At 34.6% G+C, this 12,867-nt stretch overlaps 1 pseudogene; it reads left to right on the top strand.

The window, feature by feature from the left end:
- The first annotated feature begins 3,073 nt into the window (after positions 1-3,073).
- On the top strand, positions 3,074-7,685 carry LOC142642892 (phytosulfokine receptor 1-like; annotated as a pseudogene).
- The last annotated feature ends 5,182 nt before the right edge of the window (positions 7,686-12,867 follow it).

The raw sequence follows: 12,867 nt of genomic DNA, 5'->3' as shown, positions 1-12,867 counted from the left end.
TTTATGAGCATATACTAGCCTTTTTTGGGGGGTTTTCTTATAACATGTTTATTATATGCTAACAAAGTAAGTATTTATTTAAGGAAAATTTATGTTCATTTTGAAATATATTTTTGCTATATGAAAATTTAGGCAAGAATTCATGGAAAAATAATTTAAAATATATCATACAAATCAGTTCATGTTGCAAAACACATAATACAAAAACAAGTTTTTATGAACAAATAATTTAACAAAAACAAGATTTTCATGCTTAGCCATGTTCCTAAAACATATCAACATGAATATTATAAAAAGAAAAGTAACTACTTAAGAGATGTAACTCACCTTGTAAGAGATAAAGAATGGATAAATATTTGCAAGTGTTGTTCCTTATAGTTGTGTGTAGAATGTATGGCACGCATAAATTGAAAATGGTTGATAGAATTATGAGGGGAATAAGAGTAGAGATAAAATTTTAGGCAATAATTCATGGAAAAATAATTTAAAATATATCATACAAATCAGTTTATGTTGCAAAATACATAATACAAAAACAAGTTTTTATGAACAAATAATTTAACAAAAACAAGATTTTCATGCTTAGCCATGTTCCTAAAACATATCAATATAAATATTATAAAAAGAAAAGTAACTACTTAAGAGATGTAACTCACCTTGTAAGAGATAAATAATGAATAAATATTTGCAAGTGTTGTTCCTTATAGTTGTTTGTAGAATGTATGGCACGCATAAATTGAAAATGGTTGATAGAATTATGAGGGGAATAAGAGTAGAGAAGAAGGTTGATAGAATTTTTAGGGGAAAAAAAGTAGAAAATAAGAATCGTGGAAACTTTAGTAGCATTAGCGCTGTTTAAATATGATGCAAGTTCCATATAAGTTAAATTCTTAAATTTTAAACTGTATAACTAGATACGCCAATTGACCAAATACAACGTAACACAGACCAAGACAGGACACTCTGATACAAACAAATTACTTAACTATAAACATATATTCACTTTTACTTTTGTTTTGTTAGTGTGTTTACAAAGAATCTCTGCAAAGAATCAAACACAAGAATCTTGTTTCTATGTTTCATAGGGCAAATCATGCAAAGAATCTCTGTTTTTTTTTTAAAAAATTTAATTAATTTTTTTTTTTACAGTGTGCACATCAATCATCTTTTTCTTCCATAATTTTCTCTCTTCGGGGCATGCATGGATAGGTTCTGCACCATATTCACATCTTAGCACTAGCATAGAATAAGAATCTATCTACTCTTTTTTTTTTGTTGAGAAAAAGAATCCATGTACTTAAATCTATAATTATTTGTTGCATAGGGCAAATCATTCAAAGAATCTATAGTTATTACTTTTATAGGATGAAATATAAGAACATGACATACTGGAACAAACCAAACTGCTTTGGTCAAAAAGACTACTGGCACTAGAAAAGAATAAGAATATGTGTACTTTTTGGAATAAGAATCTATGTTGCAAAATATTTTTCTTAACCTGAAAATTCTCTCTCTCTCTCTCTCTCTCTCTCCAATATTTGGACAACTCCATTGGCACAATTCTTTTTTTTTCCTCCCATTTTCGGCAATTCCATTGCTACAAATCAATTTTTCTCCCCCTTTTTTTTTCAATTTCAGCAACTTGGCTGCCACAATTTTTTTTCCCTCCAATTTTTGGCCCAAATCAATTTCTCTCTCCTCTTTTCTCCAATTTCGGCAACTTGGTTGCCACAATTTTATTTTTTTCCTCCATTTTCGGCAACTTCATTGGCAAAATTCCTATTAATTTTTTTCTCTCTCCTCCCTTACAATTTCGGCAACTTGGTTGCCACAATCTTTTTTTTCCTCCAATTTTCAGCAACTTGGTTGCCACAATTCCTTTTTTCTCTCTCCTCTCCCCTACAATTCCGGCAACTTGGTTGCCACAATTACTTTTTTACTTCTCTCCTTCGAGCACTCCTATGGGCAGTTGAGTTTGGCAGCAAGAATTTCGATAACCTCATTACCGAAATTCAAATATTTTTTTTCACTCCAACCATCACATAATTTCTCTCTCTTCTCTCATACTTTTTGTTAGAATTTCAGCATTGATGTCGCCGAAATTTACTTCTTTCCTCATTTTCTCAAATAACTTCCAACAGTTCCTATATCACAAATAAACTCACTTTTTTGCAATATTCAGCCTAAAGATTCGGAATTCAAGTGCTTGAGATTAGTCAAATCAATTAAATGCCAATATGGAAAATTCTGGGCTCCATTAGTGTAATGCTTTAAGGAAAATTATCTTTACATCAAAGTTTTCACATTTTTTGATAATTTCTTATGTATTACACATAAAATTATGGAGAGTGTAGAGTGTAGAGTGTATTAAGAAAACGTGAGACAATCAAAACCCATGCTTTAATAGTCCCCAGAGAACATAGACAAGAGATTAGGACTTAATTAGTAAATACTTATAATAAAAAAAGTTCAAAAATTACCGAAACGGTTTTAGAAGCATCAGTCACATATAAATTACTGATAAATACAAATCATTTGTCACACTTTTTGTGTTCCACTTGATACAGCATGAATTGTAGTATCTTTTGATCTAAGTTTTTTTTTTTTTTTTTTTACTTTTTAAAAAAAATTATTTTAAATTTTGATTATTTTACAAAGAAAGTAAAAAAAATAAAAAAAAAAATAAAAATTTATAATTGGTTGAGCATATAATGGAATACAAAAATTTGGACAGAGGATTAGTATTCAATTACTTTCAAAATGCCCATTAGTCAATCAATTACCTACTTAGAGACCACTTAAAAACCTAACCAGACTTGCTTATCATCAAATTCCACACTTATGTCGTAACTGTTGAAAAATGCTACACGCCAGCGCGTCTACATAGCCATCCATCCGTACGTAGACTTACTGGGATAAAAATCAAAATCTTCAGACTTTTGATCAATTAAAAAATAACGAATACCGAGGTCCGAACCCACTTGCTAGAATTGCATATATAATTACATTTCTTATTAGTATAGTACTTTGCATTCTCTAATTTCATCTCTTTGGCAATTGGCATCCACCTAAAATGTTCTTCCGACGTATCTGTTTGTTCTTTGTTTTGATGGCTCTAAGTCCAAGTCTTGAACTACCAAACCTAAATTCTGAGACACTGACATGCAATCCGGATGACTTAAGAGGGAGAAAATGGTAAAATAACCCTCAATTCCCAACTATATAGTTAGCAGGCCCGGTTCCGAAACTATATAACATAATAACATCTCGAGTCTTAGAGGCTCGATTTTAGCCCATAAATCGAGTCTTTGAGGCTCGGTTTTGCAGGTTGATGTGGACTTTTTGCCACGTGGCCTCCACCTGGAAATCGAGTCTCTAAGACTCGATTTATATGACGTGGCCCTCTCGGTATGACGTGGTTGATCCACGTGGTAAAAGAGGAAACTGAAACCGAGTCTTACAGACTCGATTTTAGTTTGGGGCTTTTTCAAACTTAACGCCTCTCACACTGATACTCTCCCCTCTCTCTAACGCACCAGACCCTCACGCTCTCACTCTTCCTCTCACATGCATCCAGACCCTGACACTCTCACTCTTCGTCTCACCCACCCTCACTCTTACACACCGAACCTCACTCAGTCTCACTCGCTCACCCTCTCCACTCTCACTCAGTCACCCTCCTTCAGTCTACGCGATCTCTCAAAGCTAAACCGAACCTCACTCAGTCTCACTTGCTCACCCTCTCCACTCTCACTCACTCACCCTCCTTCAGTCTACGCGATCTGAGAAAACCTTGCTCTGCGCCTCCACTGCCTCCCTCTTGCTCACAGAGAACAACTTGTAAGGTAAGTGAATGTATATAACTTTTTTCTTTGTTCATGGATTATTCCGAAATTGCTAGAAGTTTGCTATGTTTGGTTTATTAGAATGGGTTTATTAGAATGGGTATTAGAAGTTTGCTAGAAATTCCGAAATCTAGGTTTGTTAGAATGGGTATTTTCTGTGTGTGTGTTTGGTTTGGGATTTTGGGTGTTTTTGTTATTCAATTGTGCTATTGCTATTCCATAATATTGTGTTTGTGCTATTGCATCTTAGAGTAGTGATTTTTAATCTTTGTACAAGCGACTCACTCTTCTACTTGAATCATTCTTGTGCTTTGAAACCCATTAGGATTTTGGTGAATGCTCAGGGTATTGGCGTGCTAGCATTAATTGACTAATCAGTAGTTGAATACATCTAAATGGTTAGGGATCTTTATTAAATGATGTGCAAATGAATGAGTGCAATTTGATCATGAGCAATCAAAATTAGACATATCATCTAATTTCAAAATCAAGGCATTAATATACAGTTAAATATACCATATGTGATATACAAACTCAAATTTAATACAAATTATGGAGAAAAGGAAGCAGATAAATTCACCGAAAGCTACCAAAAAGACTTCCTAGGTCATGAATAATATATATATATATATTATATATATATATATATATATATCTTTCTCCTCACTTTCTAAAATAGATATATATATATTTATATAAATATAAATATAAATATATATATGTATGTAAATATGTAAATATATATATATATATATATATATATAGGTAAGAGTGAGGAGAACGTTACCTGACATGAGGATGTGCAAATATGCTACTAGGAATGTATGAGAGTGAAGAGAGGAGCAATGTTTGTGTGAGAGTTGAGAGAGGAGCAATGTTTGCTGAATGCATATGATGAGATGGTTTTACTGAATGTGTGAGAGAGGAGCAATATTTGCTTTTCCTATACAGTTTTTTTTTTAAGATTCCTGAGAGACCTAGGAGACCTATTTTCTGAAGAAATACACGCATGCCTTCTTTTTCTGAAAATTCACGTGCCTTCTTTTTCTGAAAATTCACGTGAAGATTGGACTAACTATTTCATTCAACACCAGTCAGACCAGATTACTGAAGACTCAAGACCAGTTTCAGACCAGACCTACATGGAAGTGACAGATGGGACCCAACGCTGGGGAAAGAGCCCACCCTGAAAATCGAGTTTATGAGACTCGGTTTCCATTTCAGGAAACCGAGTCTTTAATACTCGAGATCTAAGAAACCCAGCGCTGCCGAAAGATCCCACCCTGAAAATCGAGTTTATGAGACTCGGTTTCCATTTCAGGAAACCGAGTCTTTAATACTCGAGATCTAAGAAATACACACCTCCCGCCTTTTTCTGAAAATTCACGTGAAGTGCCTTCTTTTTCTGAAAATTCACGTGAAGGTTGGACTAACTATTTCATTCAACACCAGTCAGATTTATTCACGTGAAGGTTGGACTAACTATTTCATTCAACACCAGTCAGATTTCAGACCAGACTACTGAAGACTCAAGACCAGTTTCAGACCAGACCTACATGGAAGTGACAGATGGGACCCAACGCTGGGGGAAGAGCCTACCCTGAAAATCGAGTTTATGAGACTCGGTTTCCATTTCAGGAAACCGAGTCTTTAATACTCGAGATCTAAGTGGCGTTTACGTGGCAAGAATCGAGTCTCTAATACTCGGTTTAAAAATCGAGTCTTATAGACTCGATTTCCAGGTGGAGGCCACCTGGCAAAAACGCCACATCAGACTTGGTTTAACTCAAAAACCGAGTCCTAAAGACTCGATTTTTTGGCCTAAAATCGAGCCTCTGAAAATCGAGATGTTAGTTCATGATATAGTTTCGGAACCGGGCTTGCTAACTATATAGTTGGGAATTGAGGGTTATTTTACTATTTTCTCCACTTGAGAGCCTTAACTAGTTTCTCCAATTATTTAGAATCAACAACTCCTGGATGGAACTGGAACAGCACCGACTCTCCTGGTTGCTGCACTTGGACTGGCGTCACCTGTGATAATTCCACTGGTTTTGGCAGAAGGGTAGTTGGCTTGGAACTTGGCAGCAAAAGACTTGTTGGGAAGATTTGTGGAACTTTGGCAGACTTGAATCAATTGAGAGTTCTGAACTTCTCTCATAATTTCCTTGAGGGGTCCCTTCCAGATGAAACATAGAGATCATAGACATAGGCAACAATGCTTTTGTTGGGTCCATCAACATCAAAGGTATGTGTACAATATCTACAAAAATTCGAGTGCTCGATTTCTCTAATAACTATTTTTCTGGAGAAGTTCCAAAAGATTTGGCTAATTGTACTTCCCTGCAACATCTCTCTTTTGATGAAAATAGATTGTCAGGGAGTTTGCCTGAGGGTCTCTTCCAGCTAAAAAATCTTAGTGAACTGAATCTTCAGGGTAATAGCATATCTGGGTCACTGAGTAATGGAATTGGTAACCTTTCTAACCTTGTTAAACTGGATATCTCCTCTAATTTGTTCTCCGGAGTTCTTCCAGACATTTTTATGAGACTAGCAAGGCTTGAGCAATTCTCAGCCATGTCAAATTTATTCACTGGTCATTTGCCTACTTCGTTAGTAAACTCCCCATCACTTCAAATGTTATATTTGAACAGAAACTCTCTAAGTGGTCCAATCAACCTCAACTGTTCTGCAATGAAAAATTTTGTCTCCTTAGGTCTTAGTTCGAATCTGTTCCATGGCCCAATTCCTAATAGTCTTTTCTCCTGCAGAGGATTGAAATCACTCAATCTTAGGCACAACAATTTTAGCGGTGAACTCCCTAATAACTTCAAGAATTTGAAGTCTCTAACACACCTCGCACTGTCAAACACTAGCCTTAGTAATATATTATCAGCTCTTAGTATTCTACAACATTGTAGGAATTTAAGTTTGTTGGGCCTTACACAGAACTTTGATGATGAACAAATTCCAAATGATGTGAGTCTGGAATTCAAAAACCTCAACAGTCTAATTCTTGCCAATTGTCAACTCAGAGGTCCGATCCTGGAATGGTTGAGTCGTTGCCACAAGTTGCAGTTTTTGGATTTGTCTTGGAATCATTTGGGTGGAAACATACCATCATGGTTCGGAAAGTTTGAATCTCTCTTTTACTTGGATTTGTCAAACAACTCTCTCAAAGGTGAAATTCCAGAGAGTTTGGCTGAACTTCGGAGCCTAATAAGTGGGAAGGTCACAATAGAAGAGCCTGTGCCAAACTTTGAAATTTACTCTGCTAGACAAGGTGGACCAAGCTTGAGTTATAGGCAAATTTCAAGCTTTCCACCAACTATAGACCTGAGTTACAACATTCTCCAAGGCCCAGTCTGGCCAGGTTTAGGGAATTTGAAAACGCTTCATGTTTTGAATCTGAAAGAGAATAAATTTTCAGGCCCTATTCCAAATAATTTATCAGGCATGACAGGCTTGGAAAAACTTGATTTGTCTCACAACAAACCATCAGGAGAGATACCTCATTCATTGATAGATCTTAACTTTCTGTCAAATTTCAACGTATCCTATAATCAGCTGTGTGGGAAAATTCCTCAAGGAAGCCAGTTCGATACTTTTCCGAATATAAGCTTTGAGGGAAACAATGGCCTTTGTTATGCAGAGTGTACTTGCCAGTCTGAACAAATTCCTATTCATTCTATCAGGGAGAGAAAAAGGACAATCATTGGTCTACCATCTGTAATTGGAGCTGCAACAGGTTTTGCTCTTACTGTCATATCTTGCTTCATGTCCGGATTGGCACTGCCAAAGCCGCACAAAAGGAAGTACATAAGATTTGTTACCTCTTAAGTGACATTGAGACCAGATTTCCTTGTGTTCATATCGAAATCGGATAGGAACGGTAATATTTCTCTTTTAATCATACAGTCATATGTAGCTTCAATTGTGGTTGGAGTTTTAATTGTAATAGTAAGTTACCCGTGCGATGCACGGGTAATATTATAATGTTTTATGTAAGATGGTTTGGAAGAATATTGTAGATGTATTATAGCATAATTGTTATAGAATTTTATTAGTAATGAGTTCATCATAAAAACAACTATTATAAATTGCACATACATATCCATTATAATTATTGAATTAAAGTAATGAAAAAAAAAAAACAGATTTGAAGGAATATTATAGAATAAAAGTTGATATAGAATATGATTTTCTCTTTCTCCTTAATTTTAAAACAAAATTCACATTCTAAACACTTACAGTCAATTACATTATTTATAAAACCCTCAAATTCACAATGTTTGACCTTAATATCAAAATCATCGTTGCTGTTATCATTCAATATAAAATGCAAGTCCCCCTTCTTTGGTTGTAGGCAACTCATATGGGTTTGGATTATATGAAACAACAATGTTAGAACTAAGCAGGTGTTGTCGAAAGATTAAAGGTAAATGACATCATTTTTTGTCTGTGTATATTTGACATGGAATAGCATGAAGGGCTATAGGTAGGTATATATAAAGGAGTAGAAGTGCAAGAGGTGAAAATGGCGAATTAAAAAGTAAAGAGTTTGTGTGTATGTGCGACGGATGAAAAATCTTGAAACATTGAACCAAATAATATAAAGAATATTTAATTTTAAATTATAAAAGTTTTGAAACATTGAACGAAATGAAACAAAAAATAATATTTAATTTGTTCTTATCTCTGATGTGACTCTTGAAAATATTTCAATTTTCTTCGCATAAAACGTGCCACTTGGCAGAACCTCATGTTTTCCTACATGAGGTCTTTGTTTTTATATATACAAGTCAGTAGTCAGACTATGAGAGAGAGAGAGAGAGAGAGAGAGAGAGCGCCACCATCAGTCAAAGCAAAGATGAGATAGAGAAAAAAGAGAGAGAACTGAAATACCTTGATATTGCCTGAGGTCAGGGGAGCGGTACGTTGAGGATAGAGGCGGCAACACGTTGTAGGTTGAGGTCAGGGGCACCTATCATTGTTACTCATGGAGTTTGGATTGTGCACTTACACTTGCAGTTTAGAATCTTGACATTGAAATTGATGGATGGTAAATTCTCTTTAGAATCATGCATATCCTTTGAGACCTCAACTACTTCAAGTACTTTGTTTTACCTACATGACTCCTGGCATCAAAACTCAAAATGAAATACTAAGGTCATCACCATAAAATATAAATGCATCTAATTTGACAAAAAGATTTGAGAGACTAATCACTCACCAAATACAATTATTCCTACCAATCATAACCATTTGAGCCAAATATCGAAACTAAAAATCATTTAGATGGAGATGGAGAAATTAAGAATGAAACAAAAGTGCAAAGACAAACCAACTCTTAAGAACAAAAGTGCAAGAGTGTGTCAACAAAAGGATTAAGACTTGAAGAGATGCCCAAAGACCCAAAAGAGAAGACCACGGTGCCTGATTAAACGTAGGTTCCACTTACAACATTTACAAGCCAACTCTTAAGAACAAAAGTGCAAGATCATGTCAACAAAGGATTAAGACTTGAAGAGATGCCCAAAGAACCAAAAGAGAAGACCACGGTGCTTGATTAAACTTAGGTTCCACTTACAACATTTACAAACCACTTAGCTGCCAAGTGCCAATACTCACAACTTTCACAAACACCTGCTGCCCACCAAATTGATACCAAGTGAAGGCCTAAGGCCTTGACACAGCAACTTTGAAAAGTATTTTAAGTCCTATATAGTTAATGTTTCAACACTTTGTACCAATTTAAAAATATGCCAAGGGGAGTACAACAAACATCTATTAGACAAAATAAATACCTTACATGAAACCTAAGTCCAAAAAAAAATATATAGAATAAAAAATAAAGAAGCTTGTTCTACAAATTCTCTCTCTTCCTCTATTAGGTAGGAGAGGGTCAAAAAAGCTTGATAGGTTATTCTTCCATTTTGTGCTCCTGCACCACCTTGTCTTGCCATCTTGGTTTGGTCTCCTGAGTTGGATTGGCTACCTCTTTGCTAGTTGTCATAACTATAATACTATCCCATCTCATGACTTTGATAGGGAGAACCCTCAAAGATAACAATATAGCAATAGTCTTCCTATGCACTTTTCAACTTTGACAGCCCATGAACATATTGAAACTTCTTCAAATTCTTACACTGAATTGAAACACCAATCCATTTGCCTTTCTTAGACTTTGAAGCTTCCATAAGGACCATGATTTGCCTGAGAATAGGAAAATTTTTCATCCGTTTCAATGCAGACTCTATTTCCCAGCATTTCTCTCCTTCCAAAAGCACTACATAAAGACAACATTCTATTAGACATCTTCTCAAATAAAATATGATCAATAAAAAAAAATGTTTGCTTCTCCTTCCAAAGGCAGCAACAGAGAGGTACACCCTAATAAGAAATTGAATGATTAATAAAATCTCTAAGTTTCCGTTTAGTTAGCTGTGCCCCCACTTATTGAATAATTGTTTAAATCTATTACATGAGAAAAAAAGAAGCAACTATTAGACAATATTGAACAAAAACAAAAACTATATTTTTCATCTCAACGATTCAACATACAACATTGTTTATTTTGCGCAGATGATAAGTCCTTGACCCTAATTGCACAAAGATTAAACTCACATTGAATAAAGTTAAGTAAGACCCACATTCTTTTTTGCTAAATAATCAAGTGAGAGTGGCCCTTACACACACTTCAATCATTGAATTTCTAATTCCATTTTCAAGAGCAAACCACTTGAAAGATAAATATTCACACAATAATAGGCAAGGAAGGGAGTTAGTTTAAATTGTTAATTTTTTTTTTTGTATGATTGGTCTTCTCTCTTGTTGGTTTTTTTTTTTGTGTAAGTTTTTCTGTCATACTAATGATCTTCACACATTTCAAGTCACAATGAGAGTAAAGAAATTTGATAGAAAGTCTCAAACCCATTAATCTTTCTAAGCTTCATAGTGAAGTCTGAAGGGCATCAATAAGATCAAAATTAATTTAATCCTATAAAAGATTAAAAAAAATGTATAACCACATCACTTCAAAAACATATAAGGAGCAACATAATTGGCAATTCAAATATCACAAATAAATTAGAATAAGAAAGATGTATATTAAGTAATGAAGCACACTTGCAGCCATGCCTCAATTCCAATATGGCAACAAACAGAAGCCAAATTCTCAGCCTTAATGCTTAAATCAAGGAGCTAATTTACCATAGATAAAGCATGACAGATTGCCTCCTAATATCACGCCCAATGTCTGACTTTGTTCTTTGCAATTACCATAGGAATATATTAGGTGTAAATGCACTTTTAATCCCTACATTTTGACTTTTTCCATTTTGGTCCCTACGCTTTAATTTTACTACTTTTAGTCCCTAAGCCAATTAATGCATGCTATTTTTGTCTTTTTCGTCAGTCAACCGATGGAAATAGTTGAGGTGGCTTCCGGAAGAATTAAAATATTATAAAAAATACTACATCACCCATGACACATCAGCATATAAATTTAAAAAATTAATTTATTAATTTTAACTAAATAATAAAAATTAAAAACTAAATTAAAAACTAAAATTCACAGAATTTAAAAAATCATCTCAAACTCAAACTCTATTCTCTCATCTCAACCAACCCAAACAAAAATTTATCATTAGATCATTTTAGTTTTAAGTGTATTTACTTTTCTTTAAGTGAGTTAGTCAAAAGCATCAAAGGAAATTTTTTTAAAAAAAAATTTTATTATCAAACCTTTTTAAATCATGATCTAATTTTAGAGAGAGCTCTACCAAAAAAAAAAAAAAGAGTATAGAGAGAGAGAGAGAGAGAGAGGGAGAGAAAGAGATTAGGCCAGCGGTGGTTTAGAGAGAATGGAACTCGATCTCAGCCTCCGTCTTGGCCACAATGGAGCTCGCCGGTCTCGGCCTTCGTCCTAGTCTTGGCCATAATGGAGCTCGCCGATCTTGGCTATCGTCTTGGCATGGGTTTGTTGACTGATTGGTGGGTTTGGTGACTTTTTCGGTGGCAGTGGTGGTCATGTTCTAGAATTTTTATGAGTTTTTGAGCTGAAGTTTCATGTTATGAAGAAATGTTTTTGATCGCGGGGTAGTGGTGGCTTGATTGTGTCAGTCATTGGTGGTGGGATCTGGGTTTGATTGTGTTGGTTTGGGTTTGATTGTGTTGATCTGGGTTTGTTGTGATTGGTTTTTTTATCTAAGTTTAATCTGGGTTGGTTTGTTAATTGGGTTTATGGGTTTGATTTGCTAAGAATTCGGTGTTGATTGTGTTAGAATTTAAGGAAGAACATGAAGAATTCAATGATCTTGATTTGTGGTAGATCTGATGGTGCTGAGTTTGATGATCTCTAAGGTGTTGAATTTGAGTTTTTTCTTCTTGTTTTCATTTATGTCCTAGTGATCTGGGTTTGAGTTCTTGGGTTGCTGGGTTTGTGTTCTTGTGATGGGTTTGAGTTCTTGGTTGCTGGGTTTGATTTGAGAAGAATATGAAGAACAAGTTCTAAAATGAAGAACAATCTAAAGAACATGAAGAACAATCTTAATTCATGTGAATTTTAGCTTTTCATTCTGTTTTATTTTTATTATTTAGTTAAAATTTATAAATTAATTTTTTAAATTTATATGCTGATGTGTCATGGGTGATGTGGCATTTTTTTATAATATTTTAATTCCTCCGACAGCTACCTTAGCTATTTCTATCGGTTGACTGACAAAAAGGATGAAAATAACACCGGTTAATTGGTTTAGGGACTAAAAGTAGTAAAATTAAAATGTAAGGACCAAAATGGGAAAAAGTCAAAATGTAGGGACTAAAAGTGCATTTATGCCAATATATTATGCATCTACTTTATAACTTTTCCTTGTACAAATTACTTTCTATACATGATGTAAATAGAATCTCATAAACATATTTCAGGCCTGAATCACTATCCACGATTCCAACAGTATTAAAAGCATGTAAAATTTTCAAATTGATCATGCCCTTTCTAGCAGAAACAATGGTGTTTTTT

This window comes from Castanea sativa, chromosome 7 (genome assembly GCF_040712315.1).
Source record: "Castanea sativa cultivar Marrone di Chiusa Pesio chromosome 7, ASM4071231v1".
NCBI classification, from domain to species: Eukaryota; Viridiplantae; Streptophyta; class Magnoliopsida; order Fagales; family Fagaceae; genus Castanea; species Castanea sativa.
The sequence above is the reverse complement of the archived record's forward strand: the minus strand, read 5'-3'. Positions and strand labels throughout refer to the sequence as shown.